The sequence below is a fragment of the Dasypus novemcinctus genome, chromosome 1 (assembly GCF_030445035.2).
Source record: "Dasypus novemcinctus isolate mDasNov1 chromosome 1, mDasNov1.1.hap2, whole genome shotgun sequence".
In the NCBI taxonomy this organism is placed as follows: domain Eukaryota; kingdom Metazoa; phylum Chordata; class Mammalia; order Cingulata; family Dasypodidae; genus Dasypus; species Dasypus novemcinctus.
This window is the reverse complement of record NC_080673.1, coordinates 3,679,935-3,701,140: the sequence shown is the minus strand read 5'-3', so window position 1 is coordinate 3,701,140 and position 21,206 is coordinate 3,679,935. Positions and strand designations below refer to the sequence as shown.

The following is a 21,206-nucleotide window of genomic DNA, read 5'->3' as shown; positions in this document are numbered from 1 at the left end:
CAATGGCAGTTCTTTGGTTGGAAATACCAAATACAAAAAAAGTCAGTATAGCTGGTTTATCTAATTTCAGATATGAGCCCTTTTGGCTAATTTAAAAAGCATTTATATAGTGTTTCTTAACTCTCTGTTACAATACGATTCCTGGGGTCACTGAAGTTTCTCATCGCTAGGAGAACTGGACACGTAGCTCCATTTTCAGAAAGGCAGGGTATGGTGCCTTGGAGCGACGTGTCCCAGATAAACGTGCTCTTGATCCATTCCTGTGGGTGCGAGCCACTGTCAACAGGACCTTTTGATGAAGTGTCTTCAGGTAAGATATGGCCCAGCTGAATCAGGATGGGTCTCGATCATATTCTTGGAGTCCTGTTAAGCAGAACGAAATTCAGACACAGAGAGAAAGCCCTGGAAGAAGCCAGAAGTCAGTGAAACCCAGAGAAGCCAGGAGAGGCTGCCATATGCACTGCCCTGGGACAGAAAAGCCAAGGACCGAGGACCACAGGCAGCTAGTCTTAGAACACCATAGTTTTCTGGGAGAAAGTACTCCCTTGGTGCTGACTTGACTTTGGACTTCACCAGCCTGAAACCATAAGCCAATAAATACCTGTGGTTTAAGCCAATTCATTGCATGGCATTTGTTTTAGCAACTGGGAAACTAACCAGTGTGTAGAGCTGTATTAGTCAGCCAAAGGGGTGCTGATGCAAAATACCAGAAATTGGTTGATTTTTATAAAGGTATTTATGTGGGGTAGGAGCTTACAGATACCAGGCCATAAAGCATAGGTTACTTCCCTCACCAAAGTCTATTTTCACGTGTTGGAGCAAGATGGCTGCCGATGTCTGCGAGGGTTCAGGCTTCCTGGGTTCCTCCATTCCAGGATCTTGCTTCTCTCTGGGTTCAGGCTTCCTGGGTTCCTCTGGGCTCATCTCCTCTTGTTTTCTCCACAAGGTCAACTGTAGACTACCCACCAAACGGCTCTGTCGCTCTCCCCAGGGCTTGCTTCTATTTCTTCTGTGAGCTTACTTCCTGGGGTTCCAGCTTAAGGCTTCAGCATCAAACTCCAACATCAAAAACCCCCAAACTCTGTCTTTTGCCATGCCTTGTATCTGTGTGTCCCCACCCACCAGGGGGCAGGACTCAACACCCTAATTTTGTGGCCCAGTCAAAGCCCTAATCATAACTTAATCATGCCCAGGTACAGACCAGATTACAAACATAACCCAATATCTATTTTTGGAATTCTTAACTATATCAAATGGCTACAAGAGTCAAACCTTGTGTGCTTGAGGGTCTGAAAAAAAGAAGCTGTAAGATACAAGTTCAGCACTCTGATGGAAATAACAAAAACTCAACTGAGACAGGTTTAAATGGTAAAAGGAATTTATGAACTTATGTTGTGGAAGCAGAGAGATTTAGTGATTGCGTACTGAAGGCCAGACTCAGGAATATTCTTGAGAAGGAAAATTTATTAATGACCAGCTGGGCCTAGGGACTCCTGTCCGAAAACCCGAGCCCCAAATAGGATTCCTGGGTCCTTTTATATAGAGGATGTAGGTGCAGGGGAGTCAAACAGTGTTTTTATGAAAAAAGAACTTTTCTTTGTTAGTTTCTTAGAGTTGTAAGTGTTTGAGTACCAGATAGGTTTTGAATGAACATATCGCCCACATTCCAGGTAATCCTGCATTAACATATCGCCCACATTCCAGGTAATCCTGCATTAACATATCCCCCACATTCCAGGTAAGCTTGAATTAACGTATCGCCCAACTTCTGTCTGGATGTAACTTTGAATACACATTCAGTCTACATCCTTTCTGAAAATTAAAGCCTATAGGGTCTATATCACATAATTGGCTTTTTAGGAACTAGGCACACTTGGGTACAGAATTGGATAATTTTGAATTCATGCCGAGGCTATATTCATGTCACTGAAAAGTCCAGAGCCAGGATAAATGTCAAGCGCTGTGTGATCCAGAGGTTTGAGAAACCATGAGGGCTCTGAATCCATTTTTCTGAAATTTTCTTGGCAGAAAATCCTTTGCCATCTTGTACATCAGCTTTGTCCTCAGGCTGAGTCCTCTTGTCATCATCACTATTGCCTGGATTTATCGGGCATTTACTATGATCTAGGCATTGTTCAAAGTGTTTAATATTTATTAATCTCACTGAATCCCCTGAAAAACCCTGTGCCTTAGATACTCTAATCTCTACCTTACATATGAGGAAATGAAAGAGCAGCCCTGGTAGCATTAAACAGTGGTGCCTGGGTGAGCTCCTCAGTGTCTGGTCCAGAGCTTGCATTTGGCAGCTGTTCTAAGATTCAAGGTCTGAATTCCAGCAGTCAGAATGTAGCTTTATCCCCAGGCTTCACCGAAAAAGGCCTGAGATCCCCTCCAATTTGACCAGTTTAGATTTCATACCTACACACAAACCAATTCCTGCAGCCAGGGAAATGGGATGCACTCAATATTCACTTCACGGGAACCATATGGGTTTTCACTGGTGGGGCAATGGGAAAGTGGGATGGGGGAAATAGCAGTGGACACAGACAACTCAAGTTCACCAAAGAAACTTATCTAAGGGCATGGAGCTGATCATAGGGGAGCCAGGGTCCCAGCTGGGGGCTTTGATGCCCAAGCTCACATTCATTCCACTCCATCATTATGCTTTCTCAGTTACTCTTTGAGCTGAGAGCGCTGGCTCCCAATGCATGGGAGAGAAGGAGGAGGGCAAAAGGGGCACACTGCAACACCTCTGGGGTGTATGTAGCATGATAAAGCAAGCCAATAGCAAAACATTGAAAAAGACTCTCAGCTTTCTCTGGCCAGAGGTTGTGTGGAAGCTGTGCCTAAGAATTTCACCCAGAACAGTAATTTCAAGGCTTCTGCTGAGGCTGGAGACCAGAGCAACTCCCTGAGCTTCTGAAGATGCAAAGCCAGGGTAGAGCCTAGTTTGATCCCAGGGACCTCTGATGTGGAGAGAGTTTCCCTGTCACTTGTGCCATCTTGGTTCCTGATTTCTCTTGCGCCTTGCCTTGACTCTCCCCTTCATCTCTTCTTTGTTGCATCCTCATCTTGCTGTGTGACCCACTTGCGCCGGCACTGGTTCACCACGTGGGAACTCAGCTCATTGCGCAGGCATGCTTTTCTTTCACAAGGAGGCCCCAGGGATCGAACCCAGGTCCTCCTATATGGTAGGCAGAAGCTCTATCACTTGAGCCATATCCACTTCCTCTTATTTTTTATAGTACTAACTATGGAAAGTGAAGAACTACAAAAGATCTGAGGTTCTTGGGATAAATTGAGTGGTTGGGCAAAGAAATACATCTTCCCTGTGGAATGGAGTGATACATTCATCAGTTCCATGTTTTGGAATTTATTCATTTCATGTTTAAAAGACAATACTATTGTTTAGCTAATAGGATTGTCATGAAGGGAAGAGGTGAAGAATGTGATGGCCCCTAGAGTCATAGAAGGGCTTATTAGTCCTATTGCCCCTCGTTGCTTTTTCCTAGCAAGCAATTCTGTTACATTTTCTGTTCAGTGCTGTGTCCACCAGAGGGCAGATAAAGAAAGCTGGTGGAGATTTAAAAATGTATTTTCCCAAGAGTACAACTCTTATTCAGATCTTGTAAATATAGGCTAAAAGTCAGTTCAAGAGAATTAAGAAGACTCAGTATTTTAACTGCTTGCACTTAATTCATTTTCCCCTTTTCTGTGAATTATATTCTTCCATAATTTACCGAATCCATTTCTGTAAGTTTCTCTTAAGGTAAAAAGTATGATTTTTCATTGTGGAGAAGAAAATAATGTATTTATCAAAATTTCCTGCTTTCTTTTTTAACTTCCTACAGCAGCTATTAACTATTGGGTACAAAGGAATAACTCATTAAACTTGGCAGTTTGCATAAGGAAGAAATTAAAGTTATCTGTTTTAAACAGGCCAACTGCTCAACATCTGTAATCACGACCTTGTAAAACAACGTGAAATGTCCCAGGAGGGGCTTGGGTGGAGGAGAAGGGAAAGAGGACACCTTCTCTTGGATGTCTCCTTTAAGAGAAAGAGGAACTAAACTTCAGAGAGGAAGAGTTTGGTGTCTTAAATCTGGAGGCCGAAAGACTGTTCCATTGTAGCCAACGGCTGCAACGTCAGATCCCTTCAATATGGTCACATGATTTTCAACATTTCCCTTGCTCTGTTTCCCGACTATACTTATTTGCTCCATAACCTTTTCCCCAAACCTAGCCGGCACTGCTCCTATCCAAGCACAGGTCACATGGCTACATAGGTCTGACCGCTCCATCATGAGGATGCAATGTCACATGCTTCAGATTCCATCCCCAGCTCCCTGTAGGGCTCAGAGTCAGTGGAGGAAGGCTGGCAGAAGCATTCCAGCAAGTCCATGATTCTTCTAGCTAGGGAATGTCGGACTTGTAGCCTGCACAGAAAATAATTTTATAACCCAGCGTGATCTGATGCACTCAAGTTTGAGAAGCCCTGCTCTAAGCACATTAAGCAGTTCAGACTTGAGAGCAGCAGGAAGCCTCTGAGAGACTGAGCAGGGGAAGTCCCATAAGATTTGTGATTGAGAAAAATCATTCTTCCTCTTCCTCGTCTTGAACAAAGTGGAGGAGAAGTGGGGAGGTGAGTAGCAGCCAATACGGAGGGCAGGGGCCATGAGGAGGCGGTGCAGGCATGCCCGCGAGAGACGGACGCAGCCCTGACTGCGCAGTGGGATGAGGCAGGCAGAGGAGCGGGCACGTTTGACAGCCCATAGGAGAGAGCACCAGCAGGACTCGGCAGTTCTGCAGCAGCCCTGGAGTTTCTGCCAAACGCAGGGCCCGCGGACAAGAGCGGGTAGGGCTGGGATGCTGGCAGCGAGAGCAGCGCGCAGGGTGGGCGAGGCAGTATCAGAGGGCGTGGGAAACAGGAGGCTCAGGAAGGAGAGGCGCTGTGTCTGCACACGCTGCCCAAGCAGAATGCAATCCAACTGGTTCCACATATGCTCACCATGGCCTGTCCTTTCGGCCCATGTGTGTAGCGACCCTGGCTGCAGCAGCAGGGCACCTGTGCCGCTCCCATTATCCACCCTGCCAAGTTTAACAAGCCACATGCAAAGCTGGAAGCCTGCCTAGAACAGGGGACAGGGGGGGACAGAGGGGGAGGGGGCAGGGGGAGGGGAGGAACCCAGCAGCCTTAGCATTTAGCAAGGACAATTTGTCAGAGAAATTTAACAATTTCCTCTTTTAAGAAAATCTCAAATTAAAAAGGCTAGCAACTTAGCTACATAATACATTTGTGAAAAAATCCTGTTTCAGGCCAAGAACAGGATCCCTCTGAGCCTGAAGAACTCTGCTTAGAGGCAAAATTCACCTAGCAAGACTTCTACAGTGTGAGCACGTCAACAGTGTAAAGGAGTTAAAGTCTAAAGCTTACACAGAAATAAAAACTATAGTAAAAAGAAAAAAAAAAGCCCAAAGGAAGAACCCGGAGTGCTTTCTAAGCCAAATACATGGTTAATAGGGTGGGGAATTTCCCGGTGACCCGTGCTGCGTGGACAAGTGAGTTTAATATCAACCAGTCTTGGGGCATTTCCTCTAAGAGTGGTCAAAGGAAGCCCCCGGGGCCTGCATTCGTGGAGCTCACTTTCTGCAGGTTCCAGGCTGACTGGGAGCCGAGATTTCTGACGCTGTTTGGCCTAGAAGAGATAGAAGAGCTGCCTCTGTGTTGGGAAACTTGTGAGAGACCCCTGGCCTACAAATGAGGGGGCTGGAGTCTGTGTGCCTGGCCAGTTGGACTGCACCACAGCCCTCACCTCTCAGGGGCCGCCAGAATCCTCTGCCCTCCGTCCACCTGCTCTGCCAAGCCGAGCCCTGGGTCAGCTCAACCAGCAATCCGGGACAGGCAGGCAGATTTCTCTTCTGCCACAGCAGCTTATGCCACTGTGAAAAGAAGTAACAGCTGTAACGTGGGTGAAATTGTGAACGGAAAATTCCAGAATCTGTGCCATCCTTCCCCCACTCTGGCATGATGGACTGAAACCTGCAAACGGGCTTATTTGTGCTGGAGAGCTTAGCTGCACCTGTGAGTGTCTAGAAAAGAAAAGGTGCTCCGCACAGGGATTGGGCTCAGGATGCTCACAGCATTGGAGTTACATACCTTAGAGGGGAAGGGACGGCAAAGCAGATGATCTCAGAGAGTCAGAAGTCCAGTTCATTCACTTACTAGCTGTCCAACCTTGGTCTAGTTAGCTGACCTCTCCAAGCCTCAATTTTCTCATGCATAACATGAATCCTTAACTGGAAAAAAAACCCAGAAGCATTAAGAAAGACACTCCCTAATCTTCCACCCCAAACACTATGGATCGACTGTTCTCCATCTTTCTATTGTAAAGGAAGAAGTATCCTCTCACTGGCTGATCTCCTGGCTCGTCTGAATCTTAACTCCTTCCACCTGCTCAAGACTTGGCTCCCGTAGTCTTTCTCTCTTTCCTGAATCATCCATTTTTCTCTCTCTCACTCTACTGGATCATTCTCATCAGCATATTATACTCTTGTATCTCCCATCTTCAAAACCATCACCATCTGCAAACAAAAACAAGTCTCTCAACCTCACATCTTTCTGGTTACCATCCACTCATCTGATGTCTTTCAGAGCAAAACTGCAGGAAGGAGTTATCTCCTGTAGCAGTTTGATAATATTGATGAATTCCAAAATGAAATATTGGATAATGTTTGTAAACTGGTCTTTTCCTCTGGGTATATTAGATTATATTGGATGCTTGTGCCAGCAGGGCATTGAGTCTCTACCCTTAGTAGGTGGGCACTCAGATAAAAGGCATGGTAAAGGACAGAGTTGAGGGTTTTGATGTTGGAGTTTGATGCTGAAGTCTTAAGCTGGAGCCCCAGGAAGTAAGCCCACAGAGGAAAGAGAAGCAAGCCCTAGGGAGAGAGGAACCCTGAGCCCAGAAAAAAGCAAGCCCTCGGAAGAGAGGAACCCTAAGCCCAGAGAGAAGCAAGACCTGGGAAGAGGACCCAGGAAGACTGAACACTTAGCAGATGTTGGCAGCCATCTTGGTCCAACACGCAGAAATAGACTTTGGTGAGAGAAGTAACCTATACTTTACGTTCTGGTACCTGTAAAGCTCCTACCCCAAATAAATATCCTTTAAAAAAAGCAACCCATTTCTGGTATTTTTCATCAGCACCCCTTTGGCTGACTAATACACTTGCCTTTTTCTTGACTCCTTGCCTCGAGTCACTCCAAAATTGCCAAGGTTACCACCACTGCCAAATCTGGTGAGCTCTTCCTGTCACCACCTCATTCCACCTTTCAACAGCATATGACATAATTGACCACCCTCTCTCCTTCCTGAAACACGTTTCTCTCCTGGCTTCAGGGACACCATACTCTTGGTTTTCAAATTCCTCTGTGGCAGATAATTCTTAATCTTTGTCACTGGCTCCTTCTTTAATTTCCATTTAAACTTGGGCCCTCCTCTATTTCCCATTCACCCAACTTCCTCAGGTTACCTGATAAAGGCCCATGGCTTTAAGTATTTCCTTTTATAAATGGAATCATGCAATATATTACACAATATATTTAGTTCATCGTAGCACATTTATACAGTATTTGTCCTTTTGTGTACAGCTTGCTTCACTCAACATAATGTCTTCCATGTTCATCCATGTTGTCATATTCTTTTCTTGTCATGTTCATTTCTTCTTATGGCTGTATAATAATCCATTGTATGTATACACCACAATTTGTTATCCGTGCATCAGTTGATGGACATCTGAGTTGTTTACATCTTTTGACAATTGTGAAATTATGCTGCTATGAACATCAGTGTGCAGATGTCTGCTCGTGTCGCTATTCTCAGTTCTTCTGGGTATATACCCTGTAGTGGTATTGTAGGGTCATGTGGCAAATCTATATGAACTTCTTTGGGAAATTTTTTATAGCCTTTTTTTTTTTAAGATTTATTTTTTATTTATTTCTCTCCCCTTCCCTCCCACCTGCCCCAGTTGTCTGTTCTCTGTGTCCATTCGCTGCGTGTTCTTCTGTGTCCTCCTATATTCTTGTCAGCGGCACCTGGAATCCATGTCTCTTTTTGTTGCATCATCTTGCTGCATCAGCTCTCTGTGTGTGCAGTGCCATTCCTGGGCAGGCTGCACTTTTTTTGTGCTGGACAGCTTTCCTTACAGGGTGCACTCCTTGTACGTGGGGCTCCCCTATGTGGGGGACACTCCTGCGTGGCATGGTACTCCTTGCATGTATCAGCACTGCATGTGGGTCAGCTTATTACACCGGTCAGGAGGCCCTGGGTTTGAACCTTGGACCTCCCATGTGGTAGGAGGATGCTCTATCCATTGGGCCAAATATCCACTTCCCTTCTTTGGGATTTGATTAACAGTCCTCCACGGTGGCTGGACCACTCTGCATTTCCACCAACAGAGATAAATTTGTATCTCTCCACATCCTCTCCATCACTTGTAGTTCTCTGTCTTTTTAATAGTGGCCATTGTTGGTGCCTAATACGAGAGGACAAACCAGTTTGTCAAGCCCTCAGTGAAGATGCAAGTAACTATGACTCTCGTCCTCCAAGGAGTGAAACCTGGTTGTCACCTTGGGCCCAAAGGAGAGGGGTAGGGAAGAATGAAATAGATGGAATAGGGAGCAATTTGGGGGAGATGGGAGTGTTCCGCATGATCTTGCAAAGGTGGATATAGGCCACAGTAAATTTTATCAGATCTTATAAAACTATATCGTCCCAACGTAAACCACAATGTGAACCATTGACTATGACGATAGTAGCTATGTTTCAATATTTGTGCATCAATTGTAACAAAGGTAGTATTCATCTATAAAAGTTTATTGATGGGGGAAAGGGGTAAAGGAGAAGGATGTTGGGTGAATGGGAATCCTCCGTATTCTGGATGTTACTCTACTGGGACCTAAAACTTCACTGAAGAAAAAAATGAAAAAAAAAAAAAAGTAAGGCACTGGGGGAATAAATGGAAGAAAATGTCACACAGGATAATATTTTTACAGTGATGTAAAGCAAAATGTAAAAAAAAAAAGTTTCTTCTTCTTCAAATTTTTTTCATTATTATTCCAATTTTTAAAAATATTCTACTTTTACTTTTTACTTTTCTCTGAATTTTACTTCTTATGTATAAAGTATCATTACTATTTTATTTTCTTATTAATTGTATGTGGCTATATTATTGGCTTCATTTTGGAAGACGTTTTAGATCACAGAAAGGTTACAACTGTGACAGTAAGATCATTGGTGTGGGGTGTCAGTGAGCGGTGGGTACATGGGAGAAAGTTCACCTGGGTATACATACAAGGCATATAAATGTGTTCAAATATCCATGAGGCATTGTCAGTGGGTGGAGAGTTACAGAATAACCAAAAAATATCAAATTCCTATCCACGGGATCTCTGCCACACTCTGTAATGGAACAACAAGAATGTCCCAGGTACAGGGACAATGACTTGTGAAGGAGGATGTTCCATTGAAGGACCCTTGATATTGATGACTCCTTATTAGCCTTTGCTCTTGAAAATGGAAACTTAGCTTAGTGACATAGGGTGCCTAAAAGTTACCTATGGGAAGCCTCATTGTTGCTCAAATGTGGCCTCTCCTTTAAGCCTCACTCAGCATATAAAAGCAATAACTTCTCCCCAACGTGGGACATGACTCCTGGGGATGAACCTCCCTGGCACTGAGGGATTGCTACCAACTACCAACAAGCAATGCATCTGGAAAAACCAACAACAAAACAATATCTTGACCAAAAGGGGGAAAAGCTAAAGACAAATGAGTTTGTATGGCTAAGAGAATTCAGTCAGGAAGCCATCCCAGAGGTAGTGCTTATGCACACCTCAACAGGACCTCACTGACAGGTAAAGGAGATACTACCCCAAACAGCAAAGTTCCTCAGGGGTATGGAGACATGCAGACACTGTCATTTAGGGCAGACAGCTCAGGAATTTGGTCCCTTGCCAGTGGGCCCTAATCTGGTATTTATGCTCCCCAGTGTGAGCCTCAGCAGTGGTTTCCCCATGCATGACTCTTCTGTCCTATTTGAACCTATAATTAGTATTAGAGTTAGTAGGTGTACATCCAAGAGACTTAAATCTTTGGGTTGTCCATGTGCCAGCTGAGACCTGAATCTCAACAGAGTTGGAACACCTACTCTCCAGTTCAATGGACTCACCCAGGAGAACAGGGAGGAGATGATGAACAAACATCATACCAAGGAACTGAGAGTGCCTACAATTACAAGCAAGAGAGTCCCATCTATCAGATGTATGGGATCAAAGCTCCCCTCAATTAATGGTGGAATGGGCATCACCATCCAAGAGTCCTCAGGATTGGGAAACAAGCTATGGACAGAAATAAACTTACTAGTATTTTACTATAGACTATTTGTGAATCTAGCAATGGAAGAAATACCATTGTTGTGGAAGCAATGACTCATGGATGTTCTGGGGTTAGAGAGAGGGAAAAACAGATGTACTAGGGGAGCATTTTCAGGACTTGGGAATCATCTGAATGACATTACAAAGACAGATACAGCCATTATATATCCAGCCATAATCTAGAGTCAAATGGGACAGAGTGTAAGCTATAATGTAAACTATAATCCATGCTTAGTGGCAATGCTCCAAAATGTGTTTATCAATTGCAATGAATGTACTACACTGATTTAAAATATTGCTAATGTGGGAAAATGTGGGAGTTGTAGGGAATGGGGCATATGGGAATCCCCCATATATTCCCTGTAACGTTTATGTAATCTAAGTATCTTTTTAAAAATAAAAAAAGTGGAAAAAAATAGTGGCCATTCTGATAGGTGTGAAATGATATATCTCATTGTAGTTTGGATTAATGTTTCCTTAATCATTATTGATACCGAACATTTTTTCATGTTTTTTCACCATTTGTATTTATCTTTGGACAAATGTTTATTCAAGTCTTTTGTCCATTTTTCAACTGGGTAGTTTGTCTTTTTATTGTTCAGTTGTAACATCTGTTTATGTATCATGAATTTTAAATGCTTATTGGACATGTGATTTCCAAATATTTTCTCCCATTGAGTCAGCTGCCTTTTCACCCTTTTGACAAAGTCCTGTGAGGTATAAAAGTGTTTAATTTTGAGGAGGTCCCATTTATCGTTTTTCTTGTTGTTGCTTGTGCTTTGGGTATAAGATCCAAGAAGCCACCATCTACCACAAGGTCTTTAAGATGTTTCCCTACATTTCCTTCTAGTAGTTTTATGGTCCTGGCTTTTATATGTAGGTCTTCAATCCATTTTGAGTTATTTCTTGTTTAGGGGGTGAGTTAGGGATCCTCTTTCATTATTTTGGTTATAGATATCCAATTCTCCCAGCACCATTTGTGGAAGAGATAGTTTTGTCCCATCAACACGGATTTAGTAGGTCTGTCAAAAACCAGTTGACCTAGAAGTCAGGGTTAATTTCTGGACTCTCAATTCTATTTCACTGAGTGATGTGTCTATCTTATGCCACTGTTTTGACCACTGTAGCTTTGTAATGTTTCAAGGTCTGGCAGTGAAATTTCTCCCAGGTCACTCTACTTTTTTAGAATGCTTTTGGCTATTTGGGTGCACTTTCCCTTCCAAATGAATTTTTTTAAGGAGCATATTTATTGTGTTTGAGATGATACATCAGATGCTCTCTCAGCTACAAAGGGTAAAAGGAAATCCTCTCATTACAAACTGACAAAGGTAAAAGGTAAAACATTTTTCACAACAGCATTACCACATCCTCATAAGTAGATCTGGGTTTAATACAAATGACATATTGCCTAGTCATCTATGGCTACTTTTATAACTTCATACAAATAATGAATTAGGCTAAAATGCAGTATAATATTTGGTAGGCTTCAGGACCAGTATCATTAGTACATCACAAATTGCTCCCAAAGAAGCAAGACTTGGAAGCAGGCATTTTAAACATAATCTACAGCTACAAAAGTTCTACCCTTGATACCAGTGACCTTTCTGGGCAGTCTCTTAGTCTCTAAAGGATAAAAGCAGAGAGTAGAATCAGTATAACATATACACAGAAGTCCATATTGTAAAGGCTATGAAGATTTGCAGCACAGTGAGAAGATGCTGTCTGCTCCTTCACACCGCATAAAAATTATGGTGGTTGCTTATCTCTTGGTCCACTGTCTGGCTATCCTGTCACATTCTGCTCTGTTGGTCAAATACTGAGTGGCTATGCTTTGCAACCAGAGGATCTGCAGGGTTGCAATTTGTCAAGAGGGAACAAATAGACAGCAAGACCTTTGAGAGAGTCAAAGCAGGACTCCAGTTGTCTTTAGGAATGTCCAGACAGCTGACTCCCTCACTGCTGATGCTGCAGTGATAGATTCTGGTGTAAAAAGTAACCTTCAGTGGCTCAAATAGATAATCTGATGAAAATCTGATTCCCAGAAAATACACACCATCTTCATATACAGAACCTCATGGACCAAGAAGAGTTGATCTTCCTTTATAAGTGTTATCTCCTTTAGGTCCAGCATTGTAGTTTGGGGGGATCGAGGGTTATTTTAGCTACCGCCTTCTGAATTCTTTTAGCACTAGTGGATAGGTTTTGCTAGGAAGTTTGGTGTTTTTCTTCTGCTGGGTGGAAGAAGGTTTTCTTTTTTCTTCTTTGTCAGGCTGTGGAGTGGTTCTGTCTCGTCAATCCACATCAGACCTACCACTGCTGGTGCTGGGACTCTCATCATCAGACCTTTGCCTATTTTTGGACATCTTGGTGAAGTTATTTCTTGGAAAGCTTTGCTGCCTGCTTATTCATCTCACACACTGCTACGGTGTGGGGGAGAGAGAGAGAAAAAAACCCTTAAGGAAATGGAGGCAGCTTGCGGGGCGGAGGGGGAGGCGGGAGAGATGTGGAGGAGACTCTGACCAGGGAGTATGGAACATCGCAAGTTGGAGGGGGTTGTGTAGGGTGTGCTGTGGCTGGAGGGTGGCGCCTTCCAGTGCCTTCAGGGAAAAAAAGGAAGGGGCAATGGGAGCTCAGTGGGGCAAGGGCATGAACTCCTCGTGAGGTGGAGGGGACACTGGAGTTCCCTACGCACTGTGACCACCAGTTGCCACCTCCAGCATCAGCTCCTCCCAGCCGCACAGTCACCCAAATTAATTTGGTAATTGCCTTTTCTATTTCTGTAAAGTAGGCTGTTGGAATTTTGATTGGTATTGCATTGAATCTATAAATCAGTTTGGGTAGGATTAACATTTTCACTATATTTAGTCTTCCAATCCATGAACATGGAATGTCTTTCCACTTGTTTAGGTCTTCATTGATTTCTTCTCGCATTGTTTTGTAGTTTACTGCGCACTTCTTTGGTTAAACTGATCCTAGGTATCTGAGTATTTTTGTTCCTATTATAAATGGACTATTTCCCCTGATTTCCTCCTCAGATTGTTCAATACTTGTGTACAAAAACATTACTGATTTTTGCATGTTGATGATGGTGATGTTGTATCCTGCCACTTGGCTGAACTCATTTATTAGCACAAGTAGCTTTGTTGTAGACATTTCAGAATTTTCTAAAAATAGGATTATGCCATCCACAAATAGTGAGAGTTTTACTATCTCTTATCCTATTGGGATATCTTTTTTCCCCTCATCTAATTGCTCTAGCTAGAACTTGTAGTACAATGTTGAATAACATGATGACAGTGGGCATCCTTGTCTTGTTCCTGATCTTAAGGGAAAGCGCTCAACCTTTCCCCATGGACTGCCCTGTATCTTTTGAGGTTTCTTCCTTCTTTTCCTATCTTTCAAAGTGTTTTTATCAAGAAAGGGTGCTGGGTTTTTTCAAATGCCTTTTCTGCATCAATTGAGATGATCATGTAGTTTTTTCCCTTCAATTTGGGAATGTAGCATTACGTTAGTTGATTTTCATATGTTGAACCAGTCTTGCATACCAGGAATAAATCCCACTTGGTCGTGCTGTATAAGTCTTTTGATATGCTTTTGGATTCAATTTGCAAGTAACTTTCTGAGAATTTCTGCATCGATGTTCATTAGTCTGTAATTTTCTTTTCTTAGAGTGTCCTTATCTGGCTTTGTTTTTAGAGTGTGTTGGAGTCTTGGTTGGTGACTCAAGGTATCGGGAATGAAAGACAAAGAAAGATTGGGTTTAGGGGATCTGAGAGCATTGATTTCTCAAGCTCATCAGACAACTTTATTGAGTCGAGGGGCTAGTATATATACCCCTAACATACATTACATTCAGCACAAAATCAAGTTACCTATTACCCTTACCTCATTCTATATTAACTAGTGATTGATGAACACCAACAAACTTTACTGGAACTATTATTATAAAAATCAGTAACTATGCTCATAAATCTTGTTACTCAGGTTGTTCTGTTCTATATGTATTGTTCTGCCTGCAGGTGTACTTTCCCAGCCAAGATTATGATCTGCACCGATAATCACAAGGGACAGTTTGACTCAGTGGTCAAGGAGGTAACTTGCTTCCATGGAAACAACATGCCTTTGTTTCCCACATTTCCCCCTTTTTGTTTTAGTCAGGGTGACTGTGCCTGTCTTAGGTTGCCCCTCAGGGGGTTTTACCCGTCATTGACTACCAGCCAAGCTCACTGACTTCGGGGTACTATTGTAGTGTTTTAGCAAGTACTAAGTTATTAGCCTGTCCCATTGTGTGCAAACAGTGCAATCTCTGGCAAACACCTTTTCCCAGGCAAGCGACAACCATGAGCAACAGGATTAATACACATATCCCTATTCCTAAGGCAGACAAGAAATGCTGAGACTTCTACCAATCAACAGGATTAAACTTATTTAAATGTGAAATCAAATCATTAAAGATGTCCTTATCATTATCTACGTATATCTGATTATGAGACATTTCTAAAATCTTATTTTGCAATTCTTTAATTTCTAATGACATATTTCTTTTGTGTCCTAACAAATGATTTCTGATCTTATCCCATTGAAACATAGAAATGTTATAATCTAAAGGAGTAATACAAAAATTACTTTCATTCCAATCACATTTCAATCCTCTTAACAAATTCAAATTATAAACTTGATCTCCTAAGTGTAAAACAGCAGATTCCAAATTACTAACTCTGTTATTAAGTCCTTCATCAATATGCTCTTGACTATGCCATAAGTCACTTGCATTCTTGTGCCAGTCATGCACGTATTGCTGTGTTTGCACCGTCTCATGCAATGCAACAGCAGCAGTGGCAGCAGCAGTGATGACACTAATGAAGCCAAGAATGCCAGCAGCAGTGATGACACTAATGAAGCCAAGAATGCCAGCTATGAGAAGTCTCAAAAATCTCTTAGATCGTTTCAACAGTCTTTGAGCCAGGTGGAAAAGAAGATGACTTTCAGGAGATGACTGCCACATTCAATTCATTTTCACCGGGATCCACACTCCTCATCTTTGGTGAGCCATGGTGATAATATCTCCACTCTGTAAAATATTCTCAGACAAGCAAGTATACAAAGCCCCATCCTTATAAAATAAAGCATTTTCAATAATGGTAGCCTTCCCTACCACAAACACATATGGATTTCTGACACATGATTGAGAATGATGAATTTGATCTAATTGTAAATATTGTCCATCCATACTTTTATTACCTTTCCATTCAGAAGTAGATGCCACTCCTAAGAAGACTTTCCATATTTGTTTTTGATCATGGACTCCAGTGCTATTGCACCATGGAAGAGGAACCCATTTCCCTATATTATTCCAATTACTATTATTTATAGTAAAAATTATTTTTTCATCAAGAAACAAAGATTCATGGAAAGTATATCGTACATTACTAACTTGTTGTTCTTTGCTATTTAAACCATACCAAATAAATCTGCCCTTATATTTGTTGGGATTCCCCATAGGGGCACTTTCCCAAACTTTTCCATAGGAATCATTAAAAACGACAGATCCTCTTCCCATATGGCATTCATACCATCTTTGCATATCACCAGCATTCCTCTTAGGACAACTATAACTTGGATACTTATATTTTCGGTATTGATAGGATGTGAATAAAGTTACCAAAGTTTTAGTATTATTATGGCTAAAATTGATCATAGTTCTATTTTTCACAGCCATACATGGTAGGCGTTTGCCAATGCAAAGAGGTTAGAAATCAAATGGAAGAAGGAGATTATAAATCCTTTGTCCTTCTTTTCGTGGCTTAAGTGGTAGTCTATCATCCATGGGTCCAGGAAATATATGAGTTCTATTTAAATAGACAGGAAAAGAAGGATCTTTCCAGGTTAACACTTGAAGTAATGGGGGATTAGGGATATAAGCCCAATATGTGTAATTACCATTGCCGGTTTCACACACTGTCAGTAGGATCCATATGTGTAGAAGACTCCACTTTTTCAGTCCTAGGTTTAATCCTTTTTGCCGGAAGCCAGATTTCTTCTCCATTTTCTGAAATGATAAGAGCATAACCTCACCCCCATATTTTAACCCTGCCTTTCTTCCATTCATTACTTAAAACGTCTTTCCAAAATACTGGTTGATTCTCAGATTCTGCAATTTCTGTGGATTTTTGAGAATGTCCAAAATGACATTCAGCCGGTGTCATAGAATCATAAATGTTAAGAAAATTTAAGGTAAATAAAGCTTTAGCCAATTGATCTTTAGGTGATATCATACCATCATCTCCCCCTTTTTGTTTTAAAAGTATAGTTTTGATATTATGATTGCATTTTTCAACAATAGCTTGACCTGTAGGGTTATGGGGAATGCTGGTAACATGTTTAATAGCGTATTTCCCACAACAGGAAGCAAAGGACTTACTAATGTAAGAGGGTTTGTTATTAGTTTTAATTTTTAGAGGGCATCCCATTACAGCAAAAGCAGATCAGAGATGTGAGCAAACATGATGAAACCATTCCCTACTTTGAGCAGTAGCCCACATGAAATGAGAATAAGTGTCAATACAAACATGAACATATTGTAGTTTACTAAAGAATGGAATGTGAGTAACATCCATCTGCCATAACTGATTAGGAGTTAGGCCTCTGGGATTATTTCCAGCCTGAAAAGGCACTGCTGTTAGTGGTTTACAGGTAGGACAAGTACGAATAATTTCCTGCGCTTGTAGTCTTGTTAACTTTTGATATTTATTTTGCAGGCCTTTAACATTAATGTGAGTTAAAGCATGGTAATTATGAGCACTTTGTAAATACCCCACTAATAAATCAGCTTGAGCATTAATTGCTGTTATAGGACTAGGCAAAGAGGTATGAGAACGTATATGTGTAATGTGAATAGGATGCTGTCTTAATCTAATTAGATGTTGCAAATCAGCAAAAAGTTGAGATAATTTATCAGTAACAAAGATACGAACCATTTTAATATGCTTAACAGTAAGGCATACATATTTAGAATTAGAGACAATATTCAAAGGTTCCTTAAATATTGTTAACACCTTACTGATGGCAGCAAGTTCAGTATGCTGAGCAGATGTGAATGGAGTCTGCCAAGCCTGTTTTTTTCAAGAAGTAACATATGCTGCTTTTTTAAATTACTATTACTATCAGTAAATACTGTACAAGATAGCTGGGCTATGCACATAGCCCTGAAAAGCACTGCAGAAGTTTATTGTTGGGTTTTTTACAGATAGAGGAATGTAGCTGGCTTGATTTGTCTAAGAAGACACTAAAGAAAGTCTTAGCAAGTTTTAAAACAAAGTGATAGCAACACAGCTGGACATTAATTTTTTGCAACAAACTAGCAGTGTTTGGGATTGCTGCATACTACAGTGTTGTTAATTTAATCTATGCTAAGAGGTTGTTTTTGTGACACACACTCTTTTATAATAATTAAAACCATAATTAACTACATGGTACTTTTCTTTTTAATATTATGCTGAAATATTGGTAACTTTATACACTTTTAAGCATTTATAGAAACCTTTTACTCATACAACTTTAATTAACAGAGGGTTAAAGGAAAGAAAAAACTTGTTAATTTTATACACTTTAAAACACCTTTTATTTAACTTATAATTTTTCTTTTAAGGTAAAATAACATATTTTTTATAATTAGTTTGGAATGAAAGGCTACTTTTCAGGATTTGATTTTGAGAAAGCAGTTTTGAACATTATGTTCCTTTAAAAGAGATAAAACTTTTCCTTTTTGGAACACCAAGGAAATGATGAGGTTAAAGCACAAGAAGCTATTTTGATAAAACAGACTTTCTTTGTATACTGATTATTGAGGATAAAATCTTTTACCAAAACAGATTAATGATTTGAGAGGCTTTGAGAGAGAACAAAATTTTAACTTTGCATTAGTATACTACTTGATATTAAAGCTTTTAAAATTTTATAGATAGACTCATTAAATTTTATTTAACTTTAATTATAAAAATTTCTTTTCTATGAACCTTTTGCACTTTCAGTATTCACTCAGGTTTTGTTCCATATTTTACTCTTTCTTAATAACCAATCATTTTATCTTAGGACAAAATAATTTTTCTTGTTTCCTTAATAATAAAAACACATTTTATATAGCCCACATACGAAGTTATCAAGCAAACTTCTTATAACATAATAGATTAACACTTAACAAGCTTGTTAAAATAATAAATTTTTCTTTACTTTAAATACTTAGTAGCATGCAATATCAGAAACAGTTTCCTAGAAGCAAGTTGTTAAAGGAGGCTGGCTGCAGCCAAGCTTTTCTGTTATAAAATTACCTTTTATTATTATTATTATTAATTCAGGTTTGTTTAATAATGACCTTTTGGAATTAGCCACTTAAACACTTTAAACAATGCTATATAAGACTTTTTATAATTATTTATAACCATATAGACTATAATTATATTATTTTAAGACAAATTTTACTTTTACTGAACACATTTTTTTTTTTTTTTAAAGTTACCACAATATTTTTTATAACTTGCCACATGCATTTAAGTTCCAAGAGTTTATGAAAATTAGCCATCCTACTTTAGGGCAAAACTTTTTTTTTTTTTCAAAAACTTATTAAATTTCAATTAGCATTCTCACAAACTTTTAACCTTTTTAATATTCATTTAAGTTTTACATCCTTCATATTATCCTGTGAAGAAAAATAAGCTATTCATTTCAATCTAGGCAAGAACAACTTTTTATAAAAAGACTTACAGTAATTTTGTTAATCAAGACTCACAATTTTTATCATTGTAGAGATCTTATTAACATTTAAACTTATGTATTAATATAAGCGCTTATTTAATTTTTGGCTATTTGAGTAGAGCTCTTTTATAAATTTTTATTAATTTATATTACCATCCGGAGGTATCAAAATATACACTGACATTGAACCAACAAACACAGAACAATCACAACACAGTAACAGAAACATACAGTTTACAATTAACTCATAATTCTTACTTTCTTGGTATATCTGCTTTTAAGCTCTCCATTATATCTCATTTTAAATATCACTTCTTAAGATTTCTTCTGGAATCCATGTTGCCTGTAACATGCAAGCTTGTGCTTGGAAACATTTTTATTAGTTATCAGCAATCAGTTAAGATAACTTGAGCAGCATAAATGTAGTTAAAACTGTAATTTAGCAGTTTAGACAGACCGTTAACACACATTTTTGGATTATTACTCTGTAAGACTATTCTGAGACTTGAAGTTCAGGAGTAAACTATTGATTTAAAACTGAAAATTCCTTTTTAAACTTTGATAAAATTTATGTACTAATTGTATTATCTTGGTTAAATAAGCCCAATTAGAATTAGCATGGAAATAAAACAGAACACCAATGTTGCCATGTTTTCCTCTTTTTTCAGTGGCTTAACTCTATTAACCCCACTAGCCCACAGCTACATTGTCATGTAGACAGCAGGGGGGTTGCAGAGTTGCTGCCAGAATAGTTTCCTTATCTTAGTTAACACTTTAACAGAGAGTTTTCTTCCATGCCTGATTTCACTAACAAGGACATTATTTAGTATCTTTGCCCATTTTAAATCTTTCAATAGTTTAAAAGTTTTTGGCTCAGGATGAAACTTGACACCCCCTTGTGGGTGTTGAGCATCAGGAGGAATTTGTTGAATAGTTACGGGAAAAGCTGCTACAGCTTGCATAGCCAGAGGCTCACCTTGACTAGATCCCAGTAAAAGACATCTCATTAATGGAGTAACAGGCACAGGATTTGGCTTAAAGCTGCTACGAACATAAGGCAGGTCTGTAGAGAAAAGTCCACTAGGTACTTTTCCAGGTTCTGGAGGTGCAGAAGGAACCTCATGAGTCAAATTAGGATATATGTTTGCCTTAGAAATATTTAGTTCCGACATGGATTTAGTTAAGAACAGATTTGTGCCTTTAACTTTAAATAACTCCTCTTCTTCCTGATCCTCCTCCAAGTTCCTGTCTTTACTTGTATCATTCATAGCCGTTTCCTCCCTTGAGAAAAGAACAATCTCTTTGTCTTCATCAGACTGCAAAGGATCTAACGCAGCAGCAATATGCTGTCCTAAGGCCTAAACTGATACAGGTATATTCTCTCCTTTCTGATATGCTCTCCGCAATGCTTTCATTACTTGCCTCCACTGCTTACCATTCATCAAATTCTTTCCTTGTGGTTGAAACCAATAACAATGCTTTTGAACCAAAGCAAACAATTCTAACAAATCTGCAGTCTTAACTGTGATGCCTACACTATGCAACAGTGTTTTCAAAACCTGTGAATATTCTTCCAAGCGTCCTGGTTGATTACCCATACCCTGATGCTAGCGGAAAGCAAAACTTAATAATATGAAGCAGCAATCTACCCAGGTTAATTAATTTAGATGCTCCTTACCTTAAAAAAGGCTTTTCAGCTTTCCACGTTCCCGATCCAGAGGTGGAAGATCCTACGCTGCCGTGTCTTGATGAATCCTCTGCCTCGGGCCCCACGTTGGGTGCCACCTGTCGGAGTCTTAGTCAGTGACCCGAGGGTATCGGGAATGAAAGACAAAGAGAGATTGGGTTCAGGGGATCTGAGAGCATTGATTTCTCAAGCTCATCAGACAACTTTATTGAGTCGAGGGGCTAGTATATATACCCCTAACATACGTGACATTCAGCACAAAATCAAGTTACCTATTACCCTTACCTCATTCTATATTAACTAGTGATTGATGAACACCAACAAACTTTACTGGAA

At 40.2% G+C, this 21,206-nt stretch overlaps 2 long non-coding RNA genes and 1 pseudogene across 2 annotated transcripts; 1 reads left to right on the top strand and 2 right to left on the bottom strand.

Annotated features, from left to right (window-relative positions):
• Positions 1-4,273: 4,273 nt before the first annotated feature.
• Positions 4,274-7,178, top strand: LOC131279456 (uncharacterized). The gene is made up of 2 exons (XR_009186817.1): positions 4,274-4,642; positions 5,317-7,178. It is a non-coding gene; the product is annotated as an uncharacterized lncRNA (long non-coding RNA).
• Positions 7,179-12,119: 4,941 nt separating this feature from the next.
• Positions 12,120-12,795, bottom strand: LOC101412106 (ubiquitin-conjugating enzyme E2 E3 pseudogene; annotated as a pseudogene).
• A 1,396-nt stretch (positions 12,796-14,191) lies between these two features.
• On the bottom strand, positions 14,192-20,855 carry LOC131279448 (uncharacterized). Its single transcript, XR_009186803.2, has 2 exons — positions 19,442-20,855; positions 14,192-16,481 (listed from the first exon to the last, which is right to left on the bottom strand). It is a non-coding gene; the product is annotated as an uncharacterized lncRNA (long non-coding RNA).
• Positions 20,856-21,206: the final 351 nt, after the last annotated feature.